This window comes from Homalodisca vitripennis, chromosome 5, assembly GCF_021130785.1.
Source record: "Homalodisca vitripennis isolate AUS2020 chromosome 5, UT_GWSS_2.1, whole genome shotgun sequence".
NCBI lineage: Eukaryota > Metazoa > Arthropoda > Insecta > Hemiptera > Cicadellidae > Homalodisca > Homalodisca vitripennis.
In genome coordinates, this window is record NC_060211.1 from 24,683,249 (window position 1) to 24,699,525 (window position 16,277).

The 16,277-nt window shown below is 35.9% G+C and overlaps 1 protein-coding gene across 1 annotated transcript in view; it reads left to right on the forward strand.

Annotated features, from left to right (window-relative positions):
- Window positions 1-2,430: 2,430 nt before the first annotated feature.
- LOC124361868 (bestrophin-4-like) overlaps window positions 2,431-16,277 on the forward strand; it is a 96,204-nt gene continuing 82,357 nt past the window's right edge. Inside the window, 1 exon segment of the mRNA XM_046815912.1 lies at window positions 2,431-2,509. The gene's annotated coding sequence lies outside the window, so the exon portion shown is untranslated.

The window sequence follows — 16,277 nt, forward strand, 5'->3', positions numbered from 1 at the left end:
AACCGGAAACATTTATATAAACCTATTTAACCAAATTACAGTACATTTTCAAAAGAATGTCCGCCGACTATTGCTGAAATAATAAAGTTATTGCTGCCAAAAGATGGACAATTTGGGGTTTTCATTCCATTTTTTGCATTTGAACTGGTTTTTTCAAAAGCTACTTAACTTGTAGTTCTGGATACCTGAATATGTTTTATTCAATTTATAAAGTTAAAAATAATAAGAAGTGATTGAATTTGCCCCTCAATCTACCTTACCAGAATTTCATAAAGAGCTCGTTTTACATGGATAACTTGAATCCGAGCGAATTCTTCCGCTAGCCGTAACTCGCTAACAAAGCATTTCTGGACCCATGTTTATATACACTTTTTCATTATTTTTGCATGTAGAATAAGCTCCTACGGTTTTGAATATCTTAATGTAAATCACCCTGTATGTATCCAGGATTCAATTACAACCTTTTTAACAGTAATTTGCTTCACCTCAACTGATTACCGTAGGCGAAGTAATCTCCAAGCATTCATGTTACAGGAATATCGGATTGACTTCTTTCCATTACCAAGCACACTTGACAATTGTGTTTTTAAATTGTATATAACCCAAATTACCTTAACATATTATGTCATGTATAAGCATACTGAAATTATTTACCTTTTATTAGCTCAACTATATTAAAGGAGAGACTGTAATTATAACAGTTTTTTTACCGAGAAAAGCCTTTATGAAATAGTGTGTTGTAATTTCGTACATCCACTAAAGACCTTTCGACAAACATCCGGTACTGAATCATGTTCAGTCTTTTAATATGATGAGAGCGGCGCGTTTCATTCGATCCAATCAGTTTAAGTGTAACAATAAACCTTCACACTGTCTGATCAATGGAAGGTGGGCGTGTGTTTCGAATTCACATTTTGTTCTCGATACTGGAAATCAAAGTCTAAACTCTAATCGTAAAGATTTTACAAGAGAAATGGATAACAGTTTGGAAGCATATCAATCACATCTGCATATCTTTACAACGAGACATCTACCATCACTCTACGAAGTGTTGGATTTGTTTCTCTGGGGTAAAACTCAGTCGTTTCACTGACCATCAAGTCCTTAAAGTCCATTGGGGGGACCATTCTATTTTTTTTTTTTTTTGTATTTAGCTGGCCGGTTTGGTCGTTAACACTCATGGTTGTGTGCACTGGCATTTCTTCTTGAGACAATATTCACTGAAAATTTCTTGGTCCTTCTACTTTCCTATCACTGGAACAAAAGGTCACCTGACCTAACAGTAGTAAATGGTCTATCAGTAGTCCTTCAATTATCTACTTCTGGAGGAGGAGGGGGGATTGATTTGTGCGGTTCACGGGTCGTAATTTAGAAAACACTGGCACTGTGGATATAATGTCTCGGCGGCCGTGACGACAAAGACATGTACGCACTTTTGTAGACCCTGGCGAGCGTGTGGGATGCTACAGTATTCCTGGGTCATTACAATAAATTAACAACACTGGTAGTCGTTGGCGTTGCCGTGCGTTACCAAATGACAAGGGGGTGATCACTGTAGTCGTTGGCGTTGCTGTGCGTTACCAAATGACAAGGGGGCGATCACTGGTAGTCGTTGGCGTTGCAGTGCGTTACCAAATGACAAGGGGGCGATCACTGGTAGTCGTTGGCGTTGCTGTGCGTTACCAAATGACAAGGGGGCGATCACTGGTAGTCGTTGGCGTTGCTGTGCGTTACCAAATGGCAAGGTGGTGAGCACTGGTACTCGTTAGCGTTGCCGTACGTTACCAAATGGCAAGGTGGCGTGGCGCCTAGTACTCTGTCGTGTCGCCCTACGTACGTACGTTGATCCCTACGTACGTGCGTTGATCCCGTAGTCACATAACTGACTACGAATACTGCAGGTCAGGTTGATTTTGATTTTTATCAAATAAGGTACAACTTTTTAACAAATAAGGTTTGGTTCCATAGTTGATGTAGTATTTGTTTTAGAAGATTGGCCGATAAACTGGTGATATATTTCATTTTAACGGTTTTTCAGCCAAGGCGATCAATTTGATACCTTAAAAATCTCGATATTCGTCTAATGTGACCTAGTTCGATATTTTTTTGCGATTTTGTTGATATGAAGTGTGAAGTGTCTTCTTTTACTTTTCTTAATCTATAAGCTTAGTTAATGGTTACGTTTTATAACAGTGGGCTGGTGAATGTGGGCTTCCCAAACGAAGGTGGGGGCTGTTTGCTATAGACGTACCAGTTTCTCAAAACCCCATAAACGTGTCGGCACGCTTTGTGATCACGTGACCGCGGCGATGACGTCACCGTCGCCAGTTTCCGCCGCAAGCCCCGCACACATACAGAATAATGAATCACCTAGTCGGTTTTAGTCGACCTTGCAGACTTATCTCTCTTACCCAGCGTTCTGTTATCATCTGCTCACGGCCTCACTCGCGGCGGCAGTGTCAGTGCGGTGGGACCTCAGGGGAGCGATACAGGAGGCACTGTGAACTTGGTAAGTACTGAAACGTCAAAAGTTATCGGTTTCAATTATGGTGCACTCATTATAAACAGTTTATGGGTTTTATCTCGTAATTATGCATACACTTGCAAGTACGTACAATTTCGTAGGTTTTGCACCTGTATGAGCACTCCTGGTTGTATTTCCGACGCCAATGTTGAGTTTGAATTCTTCCCACGATCAAGAAAGTATGTTAAAAAGTGTATATATATGGTCATTTTAATTTACTCAGGTCTTAGTATTTTTTGTTCCAAAGTTGAAGCCTCTCTCCTGATCAAGACGATGTACATACCTACACAGCTCTGAGAAACCTACTTTTGTCAAAAGATAACTTTGATAGGTTTCATAACAGTCTTGAAGTGTATCAAAAAAGTTAGACTACATTGTCTCTTATACTTCTACTGTTAGTAGTCATCCGCTGCTTTGCACGCAATTTAGAACGCGTTGCAATTTTATGTTGAGTTTGCCTTGTTGCCACGATGAAGAAAATACGCCAAAAAGTTTATGAGTATGGCCGTTGTAATTTACTTCGTTCTTAGTACGTTTTGTTTCATAGTTGATTTTGTTTTGTTTCCCGATCAAGAAAATATATATCGCAGATCAGAGAAGCCTACTTCTGTCAAAAGATAACGAAGATGGGGTTTATACCAGTTTTTAAATTTATAGTGAAAGTTTTTTTATAGTTTAGAATATTTAGAGCTGGAATTGGTACATTAGCTCAAAAGAACAGTCCAGAAAAATTTCATCTAGCATAGTTGTCGACTGTTTCGAAGGGAGTCTGCTGAGTCATACTCTGACCTTATATGTTTTAGGCTATTTTGTAAGGTAGATGAGTATACTTATCTAATTGTTGAAATCTAAAAAATTCTGAAAAGAATAGCTATCCCTTACATATTATCACTCACTATAAATGTAAACATATTTATACAGAACAGTTGATTAAATTTGTTTAACAGGCTCATTCAATTAATATTACACAACTTGGAATCAAGGTGGCATTTTTCGCTACTTTAAAGACTAGTGGGGCGTAGCCCGGAGAGATTTTCGAAATAGAATAGTTCATCCCAAGAACTGTTAGAATGTCCATGTAAAATTTAAATACAATCGGTTGAGTAGTTTACGCGTGAAAACAAAACATACAAATAAATGCACTTTCACATATATAATATTATTAGGGTGTTAATTTCCTTCTCTAATTAAACAATCTTTTATGAAATTAGCCCACGTGTAATGAACATCAAGTAAAATGCTAAGTAATACTCGCCCTACCGTTAAATGTAACTGTGCAAGTGTTATGCTTGTTAACCTAAAACAAGATGTTCAATAAGACTGTCTATTAACAGAAATACTGTATTATAGCTGGAAGTTTAGAAATGTTTGTGTGAATTGAGTCATATACACATATAAGGATACAGATTTTTGAAATATTTCTTTGTAAATATTATTAGAAGAAGAAAATTGTGTCTGATGTACGAGGTTATGTAAAAATGTTAGAATTTTAAATTTACCTTTAATTTTGACTTTAGGACCTAAAATTTTATATAAATTTTTCTTGGAACGAGGAACCGTTTCAAGTTTCAAGTCTCTATCAAGTTTTATCGCACCGTTAGTTTGCAGTGTGTTTTTGACGATAGAAGGATTGCGAAATTTTCGGACTTTTGCCATCGTTTAGTGATACAATACCATCAGTAAAACTACGGTTCGAGATCTGCAATCTGATCCCTTCTTCAGGTAAATGACTAAACTAATGCATGACTAAAATCTGGGTTTAGTTTCATTTACTTAGATTGTAGTCTTGGATTAGTCATTTACCTGAAGAAGACGTCAGATTGCAGGTCTCGAAACGTTAGTGTTACCGTACTGATTGTATTGTATCACTGAACGATGGCGAATGCCCGGAAAATTCCTGTTTCCTTCAGTTATCGTATGTACGAAGATAGAAATACAGAGAGGAAAGGGATTTTCATTTCAAACAATCTTGCACATAGTTATAATTAGCTACATTAGTTCCATAGACAGAGCAAGCTTCAATTCCTCCTTTTCTATTTGCCAAACAATTTCCAAAAAGATTCAATTGATCGCTTGTAGAGATAAACGGTGTTTTTGTTGAACACGAAACGAACCGTGTGAAGGTAGCAACGTAAAATCAGTTGAGCGTACCGACGTAACGAGTGGAGTAATTTATCTGACAGTGCTAACTGCGAGTTCACGGCGCGGCGTGTAAACACGTGTACTGCAATATCGCGCTGTGTTAACATTAACATCGTGACTCACGGGACTCTAAATAATTAGCTCTTTAACTATTTAACTATTAAGATATTAATGTACCGCTTGTTCACGTGCTCCTAATACCTATGACACGGGTATTATGTATATATAAAACAAAGACATAACCGACACACAGTACGCCAGCATATGTTCAAATACGTGTATGCGAAGAAAAGTTATTAAGTAAGAATGACTAAATTTGATATACATAATTTCTATAAAATAAATAAATTAGAATAGCTGAAACAATTGTAAGAACCACATTTATATCATATCAATTCACCTCGATCAGTCAGTATGTAGGCTACACGACATGACTGTTGGTTGTTGCCCAATGCACGGAAATTAATCGTTTTTGAAAACTTTTTATTGTACGTTTGAATTGTACGTAATATTTGTCTACCTCTTCCGATAACCCAACATCTTTAATGGTTATTACACAAATGGATAGGAATGGGTAATAACTGATAAGACTAATGAGTTACTTAGTTGACCGAGTCTTTTGACTATTCGCCACGGTCAATACCATCGACCTATTCACCCAATTTATTTACTTTTCTTCAACTTTTCAGTTTATCTAAAAACTTAATCAACAGAATGTTCTAAATATTTAATAGTGTTATGGGAATGATGTACTGTATTAACTTATAGTAATAATCAGACAATATTTTTTAATCACTCCAAATTAATAATTTCACTGTTGTATGTATATTATATACCAATGTTCACAACAATTAAATTAAAAATACTACGTTAAGGACCTGAAAGATAATTAAATGTAATTATGTATCTCAACTGTAGTTAAATATAGTTATATAGGTTCCCGCTGACAAGTATTGTACTTAGCGGGGCCTCAGAAATGTATAATTTCTTGAATAAATGCAATTCAATTCAATTCACATATATACACATAATATATATATATATATATATATATATATATATATATGTATTACATATATATATATATATATATATATATATATATATATATAATATAATATTAATATAAATTAATTATATATCTCACAATTTAATCTAAATATGTATCTTTTTTCTGAATATATATATATATATTTCTCAGTTTTATATAAATAAGTATCCTTTTTCAGAAATATATTATATATATTTTCTACTAAATTGAATATATAAATATATATATATATATATATATAAAATATAATATAATTCAATTATATATTTCTCACAATTTAATCTAAATGTGTATCTTTTTTCTGAAAATATATATATTCAATTATATATATATATAGTAGATAAATATAAAATTGAGAAATATATAATTTAATTATATTGTATTATATATATATATATATATATATATATGTATATTATATTAATAAATTATATATATTTCTCAGCTTTATATAAATATGTATCTTTTTTCATATATTTTTTTATAATAAATTGAGAAAAATAAATTATGCATTATACTATATGAGAAATTATCTTAAAACTTAACAACTCAAACAGTTTTATACTTTCTTTGAAGGTTTGAAGGTACTATTATATATGGAATTATACATTTTACAACATTCCTGTCAGAAATCTTCAAAGTTAACATAGTGTGATCCAATAACACATTTATTTGAAAAAGAATGTATATTTAATCTATAAAAGTTGTATATTTGTTGTATACTTAATCATGTTTGTCTACACAATAAAACCTATAGTTTTAGAGAAGTTCTTTAAAATATAATAACTTCATAGTGTTCCAAATTACTCTAAGGAAATGCGTAGGAAACAGTTGTCTTATGCAGGCATACGTCACTTTAATAGATTCTTAGTTGAGTTGCTAGTAATTTATTGTTTTAGGGTAAGCCAGAATTCTAAATAAAGGTAAAATCATTTGTTGTAAACCACTTTTTTCATGTAAATGAGCTGATTTTCATGTGAAAATTATTCTTTAATTGTTACAATAATTATTTGTTATATTTTTTGATTACATAAATGTTAGAAACTATTGTTTATTTGTTTTGTTATTCATTTTGTTGAGTTTGTTGATGTTATTTTTTTATTGTTGCACTGTTATCGGATCAGAAGTATTGTACTGTATATTTTTTTATTTACAAATTTTATTTTATATTAATATTGCATTATTTAATCGAATGCTTGGTATTTATCAAGTGTTGCAAGCAGATATATTATAACAGGATAAACACGAGATAGACTGATAAATTAACACTTTAGCATTGAAAAATGAGTTAAGCCTTAATGTACTAGTAAGTTAATATTGATCGAAACCTTCGAAGTGGCTTAATAAAACTTCTACTAAAACATACTTAATTTTATAAGTCTGTGAAAAGTACATTTAAAAAACAATGAATTCAAACACTTAGCATTTTCCACAAGTAATATTGTTACGGTCTGAATTTAATAGAAACGCCAAAGCTATAAGAGTTGTACCTTTGTATAATACTCGTAAGCTGTGAAAGAACAACACTGAATTTCCGATTAGAGAGCTAGAAATGATTAACCAGTGCCCTGCTTATAAATTTCTTCTTTGATAAAAATCACATTTCCTTAATCAATGTCTCATTACATTATTCATAAATTAATTTTATTGCCACTGCAATGACGTATGCATTGACGATATAGACAATATTCCAATTTACCTAGTCACATTTCCTAGAACACTGTCAGTTTATCGATTTGCATGTGCGTGAGCGCTCGGCCCATTGTTGCAGTAAATGTCAGCGTGATGAGCGTGCATGAATCATGGCGGTCGAACATTAATAAATAATGAAATAATGGATGAACATTACGGCAGTATGAACATTGACATAAGGGAGCAGACTTTGTGCCAAGTTGTAAGTAGCGAGGAGGAAATGTCATCGATATCAACATTATATTGTTGGGACAGAGACAGTTCATGTTATTGGTTATCTCGATGGTTTAAACCCTTCTGAGCGTGCAAACTACTTAACACGGCCACTCCCAATCACTACTTTGATGTTAGTGACACAAGTAGTGTACACGTCTTGCAAGCACTCATTTGGGCTTACAGCAGAGTCCCTCGTCATCGTCAAATATCTTTCTATACAGTTAACTCAATGGCTTACACCCTTCTTTGCGTGCAAACTACTTAATACGGCCACTCCCATAATCACTGCTTTGATGTTAGTGACACAAGTCGTGTACATGTCTTGCAGTACTCATAGGGTAGGGCTTACAACAAAGTCCCTCGTCAAATATCTTCCTATACAGTTATCAGTGGATAAATACGAGGAATATATATTCACAATAACTTTGGATGTCAACGCCCCTGTACTATCACACATTGAAGTTAGTGAGATGGTCCATGAATTCAGCACCTGTATAAAATGAATGGGACACTCAAAAGTATCGCAATGCACTTTTGAATCGATTTACATCATTTATTGATTTTATTTCTTCAGGGAGCCTATTTAGAAACTTTATGCCGGCTTGAGAAGGAAGTTGATCGTATCTTCTCGATCTATGCTGAGCAGTTCTGAGATTTTCACGATACCTTGTATCGTAGTTGTGAATGTCCCGACCTCGAACCATTTGGCTCTTAAACCGACAGTGTACAGTAGTTTCCAGTACAGTATATACAAAACATGTTAGTATTTTGAGCTCCCTACATGAATTCCTACACGACTCTCTAAACTTTAATTTAGCAATAATTCTGATTGCTCTTTTCTGCAAGACAAACAGTCTGTGGAAGTCGCTATTTGAACAGCCACCCCACAATACAATACAGTAGGATAAATGTAGGTGGACAAAACCGTAATATGCAGTCTGAATTATTTGATATGAACAGTATTCGGAAAGAACTCTGCAGGGATATTACTTGATAGTCTCGCACAAACACTGTCCACATGGTTTCTCCAGGTCAACCCTCTATCTAGGTGTATTCCCAGGAGTTTCGTACAGTCAACTTCATCCATGACCATCTGGTCCGTAGATAAGCAGATACAGCCTGAAAACACATCTTTTTTTGTTCTCTTAGGATAAAAAGCTTATAAATTGCACTTAGTCTTGTAAGAACCTTTGCGCTACTTCCGGAGTGATAGGATGTTCAGGATGGGTAAGGTTAGGGAGTAGGGGCCGCCTCCTATCGAGATCCATGAGGAAGAATTAGGGAACTACATCTCAAAGTCATGTCTCCCCGGAATAAGGGGAGGCCAGCTCTGAACCAGCCTCTCCAGTCAAAGCAGGCAGGGTCTGGCACATCCTTGTTAAGGCTAGCAAGAACCTCTGAGGTTAGGGAACAAACCCCACCAACTCCAACAGTAATCTCCCACAGTAGACTAGACCTATCGAATTGCCCAAGAACCCCAGAATCTCGACATTTGCGGTTAGTGATGTGCCGCTCCTGGACGGACATTCATAAGGTTGCCCAGATTTAAATGACACATCGGTTTTTGCTGGGCCCAGTGGTAGGTTAACCTCGAAGGTATAAACCAGCTAGAGGTGACCCCTGCTGGGTAAGGCATGTGAAACTCAGATAGAACGAGGTTTTAAATCCTTTCGTTATCTGAGTAGGTATGTCTTTGACAGAAAGTGCGCCTGTTGATGAAAGGAAAGTGTTGTTGGGACTTTCCTGTTTATAAGTCCCCCAAATCGGTAATCCACCAGGCAGAGGAATTTCCCATGATTCATTCCCGAAAACAAGCAGTAGATTTCCACGAATGGTAAAGCTAATGCTGGACAGATTGGGATTGAACGTTGAAACAGTAACGTATTTACATACAAATTGGAACAAGCTGTCCGAGCGGCGCGGCGCGGCGGTGCTGACATGAGAGCAACGTTGATCGCTGGCAGTGTTGTCTCTCTGGAGTAAACACCTCTTACAGTTCACGGTCGTGCTAGCTAATAATTGTAGGACAATCCAACTCTACTCTCCCACAAGCTCATCTATCGAGTATTTGTGATTTTGTGGATCTATTGACAGATATCGCGTCCAAGTGGAACATTTTGTTCCGTTGCTCATGGAATGATGACTTTTAACATTTATAAGTTGAGATAGTTTTCAATCTAAAAGCAACAGCTCTCCTATGGTATAAATTTACTGTTATAAAGTTGGTAACACTGTATATGTACTAAATAACAAATGATTTTGTGTTGTAGTATTTTGAGTGGAAAACTATTTATATTCAGTATGGTCCTTATGAAATGTAAACACTTTTATTAACAGAAATACAATTAGTCTTAGATCTGAGTTGGGTGGAAAATGTTGACAATTAAAAATCGTGCCCCTTAGAGTATTGCCAACTTTTTATCGGGTACCGGTATCAATATTATTATTTTTGCTATAAAATACAACGTAATATATATGTTACACTCAAACACCGAATTCGGACAATGTCCGAAATTTTTACTCACTCCGCGATGTGGACAACGTGAATTACCCACGTCGCGTATTGAGCATTTTTTTCGGACATTGGCCGAAGCGAAATACCCAGAAACGCGTTGTGGGTAAGCGAAAGTACTCAAGAGACGAAATAAAACACGTTCATCGGAGATTGAGCAAAACCATAATACCCATAACCCGACGTGGGAGTAATCTAATTTGCCCACGTCGGGTTGTGGGTATTTGTAATTTGCGCAAACGCGAAAAGCCTCCAAACACAACCATACCATACCCTACACTAATTCCATTATAACAAGTAAAATAAAATCAAATTTTCCTTGAAAATTCCATTTATTTCAATCAAAACAAAAACTAAACAGTAAAATACAAGTATCTTATTATTGAAAATAGAAAAAAAAGTTATTTTTTCACACATGTACCACTTTCAATGTTTATTAAAGTTCTTTTCAGAAAGTATTCACTTTACTTGTTAGCACAAGAAGTGCTACCGTGACATTTAGAATTGCATTTTAAATTTGATTTTACACATTTGCAAGATCTGCCCGAACACTTCTTCTTGCATCCACATCTGATGAAACCTTGTTTGGACCCGGATGACTTCATTGCTTCTTTACGGACATTGAGCTGTTCATCAGGTACATCGATGTTATTAATAAATTTATTAGGAGCTACCTGGAACTGGTTTCTGGAAAAACTGTTTTGTCAAGAACTCCATGCTTTGTACCAAGGGGTATAGGAATCATCGTTCTTATTTATTACAACAGCCATTACATTTCTTGGAGCTAGTCGGCCCCGGTCGACATCAGGAATGTTTACCAAAAAACGTTATCGCCGACTGAGACTGGAGTTAATTTTTCTTTCAGTACGCTTTAACATTTTGGCTGCCTGACTTTTCAATGCAGTTACACAGTTTTCTCGTATTGTGTCTATGGCAGATTTTCTTGAGCAAAGAGTGCACAAAGGTAAGCCTAGGTCTTCGTTATTTAAAACTTCATAATGTATGTGCTGACCACATTCAAAACAGCTGTTTGCTTTGTCACAATCTATTGCTTTGTCACAATCTATTGCTTTGTCACAATCTATATTACAGAGTGTTAAGTTATCGCTGGACATAGTTTCTTTTTCTACGTGTTCATTGTTTTCTACAGTCCTTGTCAAAATCTCCGAAGCATCTTCATCCACAGCATTTATTTCTTCGTTGTCTTCTTCATTAAAACTTTTTTCAAGCTTAGAGAACTCTCCTTCTAGTTCTTCCTCAGTAGTTATTTTTTTTACGACGTCGGCTGTCAAAGGGGAATCTAATAATCCATTTTTCTGTGGTGAACCAAACATTGCCTCATAAGGGGTTCTCTTGATCCCACTGTGGTAACTGTTGTTCTTAGTATTCTGAATGATCCTGAGACCATTTGCCCATCCTGAGGTGTTGTTATCAGTCATCCAAGCCACAAGACTATCTCGAACGTCTTGATTGGCCCGTTCGACAGACCCTTGACTCTGCGAGTGTCTTGGTTTTCCATGTACTAGTTTTATGGCACTCCATTTACTGGCTAGGTTCTCGATAACCTGAAAACCGTACCATTACCATTACAAAAATACTAAATTCTAGGGTGGAATCTTTTCACTACAGTAATTTGTTTTTACGCACTTACCCCGGTTACAAAATTCCCGTCCATTATCACTGTGAAGTATGTATGGAGCCCCAAATAAGCAAAATATATCCAAAAGGATGTCGGATACTTCATCAGCAGTTTTAGTTTTCAAGGGACGTAGAACAACAAACTTGGTGAGATGATCTTGATAATTAAGGATAAACTTGTATTCGCCGTCAGGCTCTGATTGCATATCAATTAGATCCACCTAAAATACAATAAAAATACATAAATCGACTCAACATAAATGTTATGTCAACTATACCATATACCTCATTATAACAACTGCCAGTGCGTAATACGCTTAGGTATTTGTCAGCAAAGGAGAAACTGTCTTATTTAGAGAAATGCTATGATATCTTACCTGGCAGCGTGAATTTAATGCTGTCATAATGATGGGTTTAACAACCAGCCCTTTACTTTTTGACTTTTTCTTAAGTGCGCAAGGTTCGCAAAGATCCAAATATATTTTAATTACCTCCCTGGTAATGTTACAAAATTTCTTTTTTAGCTCGGCTTCCATAGCTTTTTCTTTTTTATGACCAACTCGTAAGTGAGCTGAATGAATTGTGTCATACATTTGATCAATGCGACAGAAATATTTTATATCTGTCATTTCTTCAGTTGTTTTTTCAATCAACATTTCTTTATCGCCAATGTTTTATGACATCAAACCGATTGATTCGGCGATAATCTTTAGACATCAAGGACTGACCATTTTTCCTCTTCTGTTTTGCCTCCTTTACTTCGCTGATAATTTCTTCATAGCGTGGCTCCTCGATAATAAAATTTCGACTTGTGAGACCATTCTTCTTGGACATCAGATCTTCCAATTTACTGTGAAATGATTCCTTCATTTCAAACAAAATCACAAAAACACAACAGCACTTTAAAATAAGTCAACACACGCCACTTACGCACAGAACAAAGAAAAACTGCTTGTGTATAACGACAGTGCACTAATGTCAATGAAAATAGACAGTAGGCCTATTTGTTGCTAACAGTGACGATAGTGGGGGGGGGGGGGCGCATGTCTCGACCTGCACGTCTGGACTGTGGGAAACGGATTTCGGCGTTTGCGCAAATTACAAATACCCACAACCCGACGTGGGCAAATTAGATTACCCACGTCGGGTTATGGGTATTATGGTTTTGCTCAATCTCCGATGAACGTGTTTATTTCGTCTCTTGAGTACTTTCGCTTACCCACAACGCGTTCTGGGTATTTCGCTTCGGCCAATGTCCGAAAAAAATGCTCAATCCGCGACGTGGGTAATTCACGTTGTCCACATCGCGGAGTGAGTAAAAATTTCGGACATTGTCCGAATTCGGTGTTTGAGTGTAACATATACATTCTGATTTAAAATCGTGTTACTAAATAACGTTTCTGATTCAAAATAAAAGTTAGTTTAATCTGATATTTGTACACGTTATGTGCAAAATTCACACTATTGTATATAAATTTAAATTGTCTAAATATTTGTCAGAACACGCTACTTGTGTATTCGAGGTTTGTGTCAGATATATAAATAAGGGGTTTTTGACCTCGTTTTTTAAATTATTCATTTATTCAATAAAAGTTTCACGTCGTGTTTACATTCTTTAGCAGAGTTAAAAATAAACATGTTTATTGTCACAGTCAACACAACAAATAAAAAGAAGTGAGAAATCAAAAGTACAAATTACACTTTTGCTCCAAAAAAGTTATTAAAGGTAAATAAGAAATATAAATTAAGTATTTAAATACTCTTCAACAGAGTAATATGCCCGGGTGAAAAGGTAGCATTTTAAGGAATTTTTAAATTATTTGTTTTTAAAGATTCTGGCAATTTATTGTAAAGTTCTAATGCAGAATAATACACCCCCTGCTCAAAGAGTATTAACCGATGAACAGGATAGTGTAGTATCTGATTCCTTGTATTGTAAGGGTGAAATACTTGATTCTTATCGAACTGTTCACTACTAGATTTGTAAAAACTTAAAACAACTTCAAATTGTATATGCTCTTATTTTCTACATTACAAAAGTTAGTTTCAGGACCTATTCTATTTAATTGTTCTATATAACAATAAAGAACTGCTTGTACCCCCTTAATTGCGCCCAAAGGATTTCGCTATGGTCTGATATCACGGGCGACTCTCTCACTGGACTCAGCCCATGAAGAGTGAGGTTGACGGTCTGTCTCTGTGCACCTCTACACGGCTGACCTTGGCTGCGATCTGTCCTAGCGAAGGCGCGCCCGTTTGTTCGGGGAAATGCAAATTGGATGTTTGAGCACGTATGCACACGGACTCTAGCATTGTATTGCCTGACTGTACCATTATACCGACTGCAAACTGCAGTAGTGCACTGATTTATTGTGGCTCGTAGTGGCCGGCCATCGGCACGTACACAATCAATGTGACTTGAGTTAGACTGCAAACTGCAGTAGTGCACTGATTTATTGTGACTCGTAGTGGCCGGCCATCGGCATGTACACAATCAATGTGACTTGAGTTAGACTGCAAACTGCAGTAGTGCACTGATTTATTGTGACTCGTAGTGGTCGGCCATCGGCACGTACACAATCAATGTGACTTGAGTTAGACTGCAAACTGCAGTAGTGCACTGATTTATTGTGACTCGTAGTGGCCGGCCATCGGCACGTACACAATCAATGTGACTTGAGTTATAGGACGCAAACCTTCACATTCCATTACTTTATTTATGGAGGTTTCACTCCCTTTGAATCAATAACTCATGTTGTGCAAGTAATTACATAAATGTACTGCTGACAAAAAACGCTTTTAAACACGAACGCTCAGAGATTTTAAATGACGTGATACTAGTGGTTGTGGATGATGATAAAATGCAAGTACAGTTCAAGTTATAATTGTATAATATTAACTTGTGCCGTTGTTTAGTTGCATATTTTATATATTCGCAACCCTGTTACTCGTTACTGGTTAGTAATATTTTTCTCCGATGTTCTTGGAACAAAATCCTTGGCGGAATAAAAACCTAATTGAAACGCTTTGTACGTACTTTTTTCTATCTCTAACTTTGTAACTGAAGATCTTGCTGCCGAGCAACTCCTCGCGCGCCTTGTCCACAAATAAAATTTACATTTTTGGATTATAAATTAGCCCATTCATGCGAGACATCTATTATGAATGTATTATGAAGTCAAATTGTAAATAGTAAATTAACCTACCTATGGTGATGTTTTATTTGCCAGATTAATACAGATATAGTTGTGGTGATATCTTTATGACGAGACCGCGTTGTCGTGATTATATGTTGTCTCGATGAATGAGTAATAGCGTTGCGATTTTGTTTAGGCGAGGTTGAGTCCAACTTTGAGCTCATCATCGAATTCTTGAGTCCTAGAATGATACTTCTTTTAGGACTACTTTGATTCAATCTTCCTTTTCGTGACTACAGCTGCAATGTCGAGCCAAGATGCTGACACCGTGCGTGTGTGTAAGTCGACATCAACACGAAGGAAGTCAATTTAAGTGCTTAAGATCGCAGGCAACATTCCAAAGAACATAAGAATCACCAGCCCCCCCCCCAAAGATATAATTTTGGTTAATTATTACTCTATTTAGGCAGCAACGTGGCAAGTCATATTTTATTTTAACATCTAAAAGTGGTGCTTGTAAGTGTTTTTCACAATTACACCTGTTAGAAGACTTTGCAATATTGCGGTGTTTATCACTACAACATCAGAGATCTTCAACCCCATATGATTCCTCCCTTAGGTGTTTTTCAAACTCGATTTAATGATCCTTTGTTTGATAAGTATATCATGCAAAACTACTTGATTAGCGTAATTAATTCAATCCAATATTTAACCAGTTCTCCATAATTGTGACAGTTGAAGTGGAGAGTAGACTTTGTCAAAGACAATTGTAACTCAACCAAAGGAATGCTCAAGAACGCGGACTGCTTTTAAACAAAGGTGTAGCGATATATTTAAGGACAGCGTGGAAAGGTGCACAGTCAACAAGCTTCCGCGAATAACTGAATACAATCATTGTGTGTTTACTTCTCTCTAGGGCATGCTAAACAGGGCTCTGCCTACTTGTGTGATGTACGTTTGTTACATTACTGTTGTGCTTTTGACACGATATTGTGTGTTTAAAGTCATCCAAGTCTGTAAAATTGTATTGTCAAGAAATATCAGAACTACTGAAACAAATGCATAAAGAGCGCATCGCTCCACGCTTTACGCTGGTAGCAATGCTAAATTCCGAAGTGACAAGTCATGATGCTAAGTTTGGTCACGAAAGAAACCCTATATTTTGATTAAGGATGAGTTGAAGACAATTATGAGAAAACGTGAGATGCATTTACACTATGTATAAAAGAAATGTTCGTGATACAGTTAACGTATATTTGTTAGGTATTTAATATTGCATATATACTGTATATATAGACTGAAAATAAACAATATTTATCAAATAGCAATTCTATGTAATGTATTTCATTTGACTTACAGTTACAT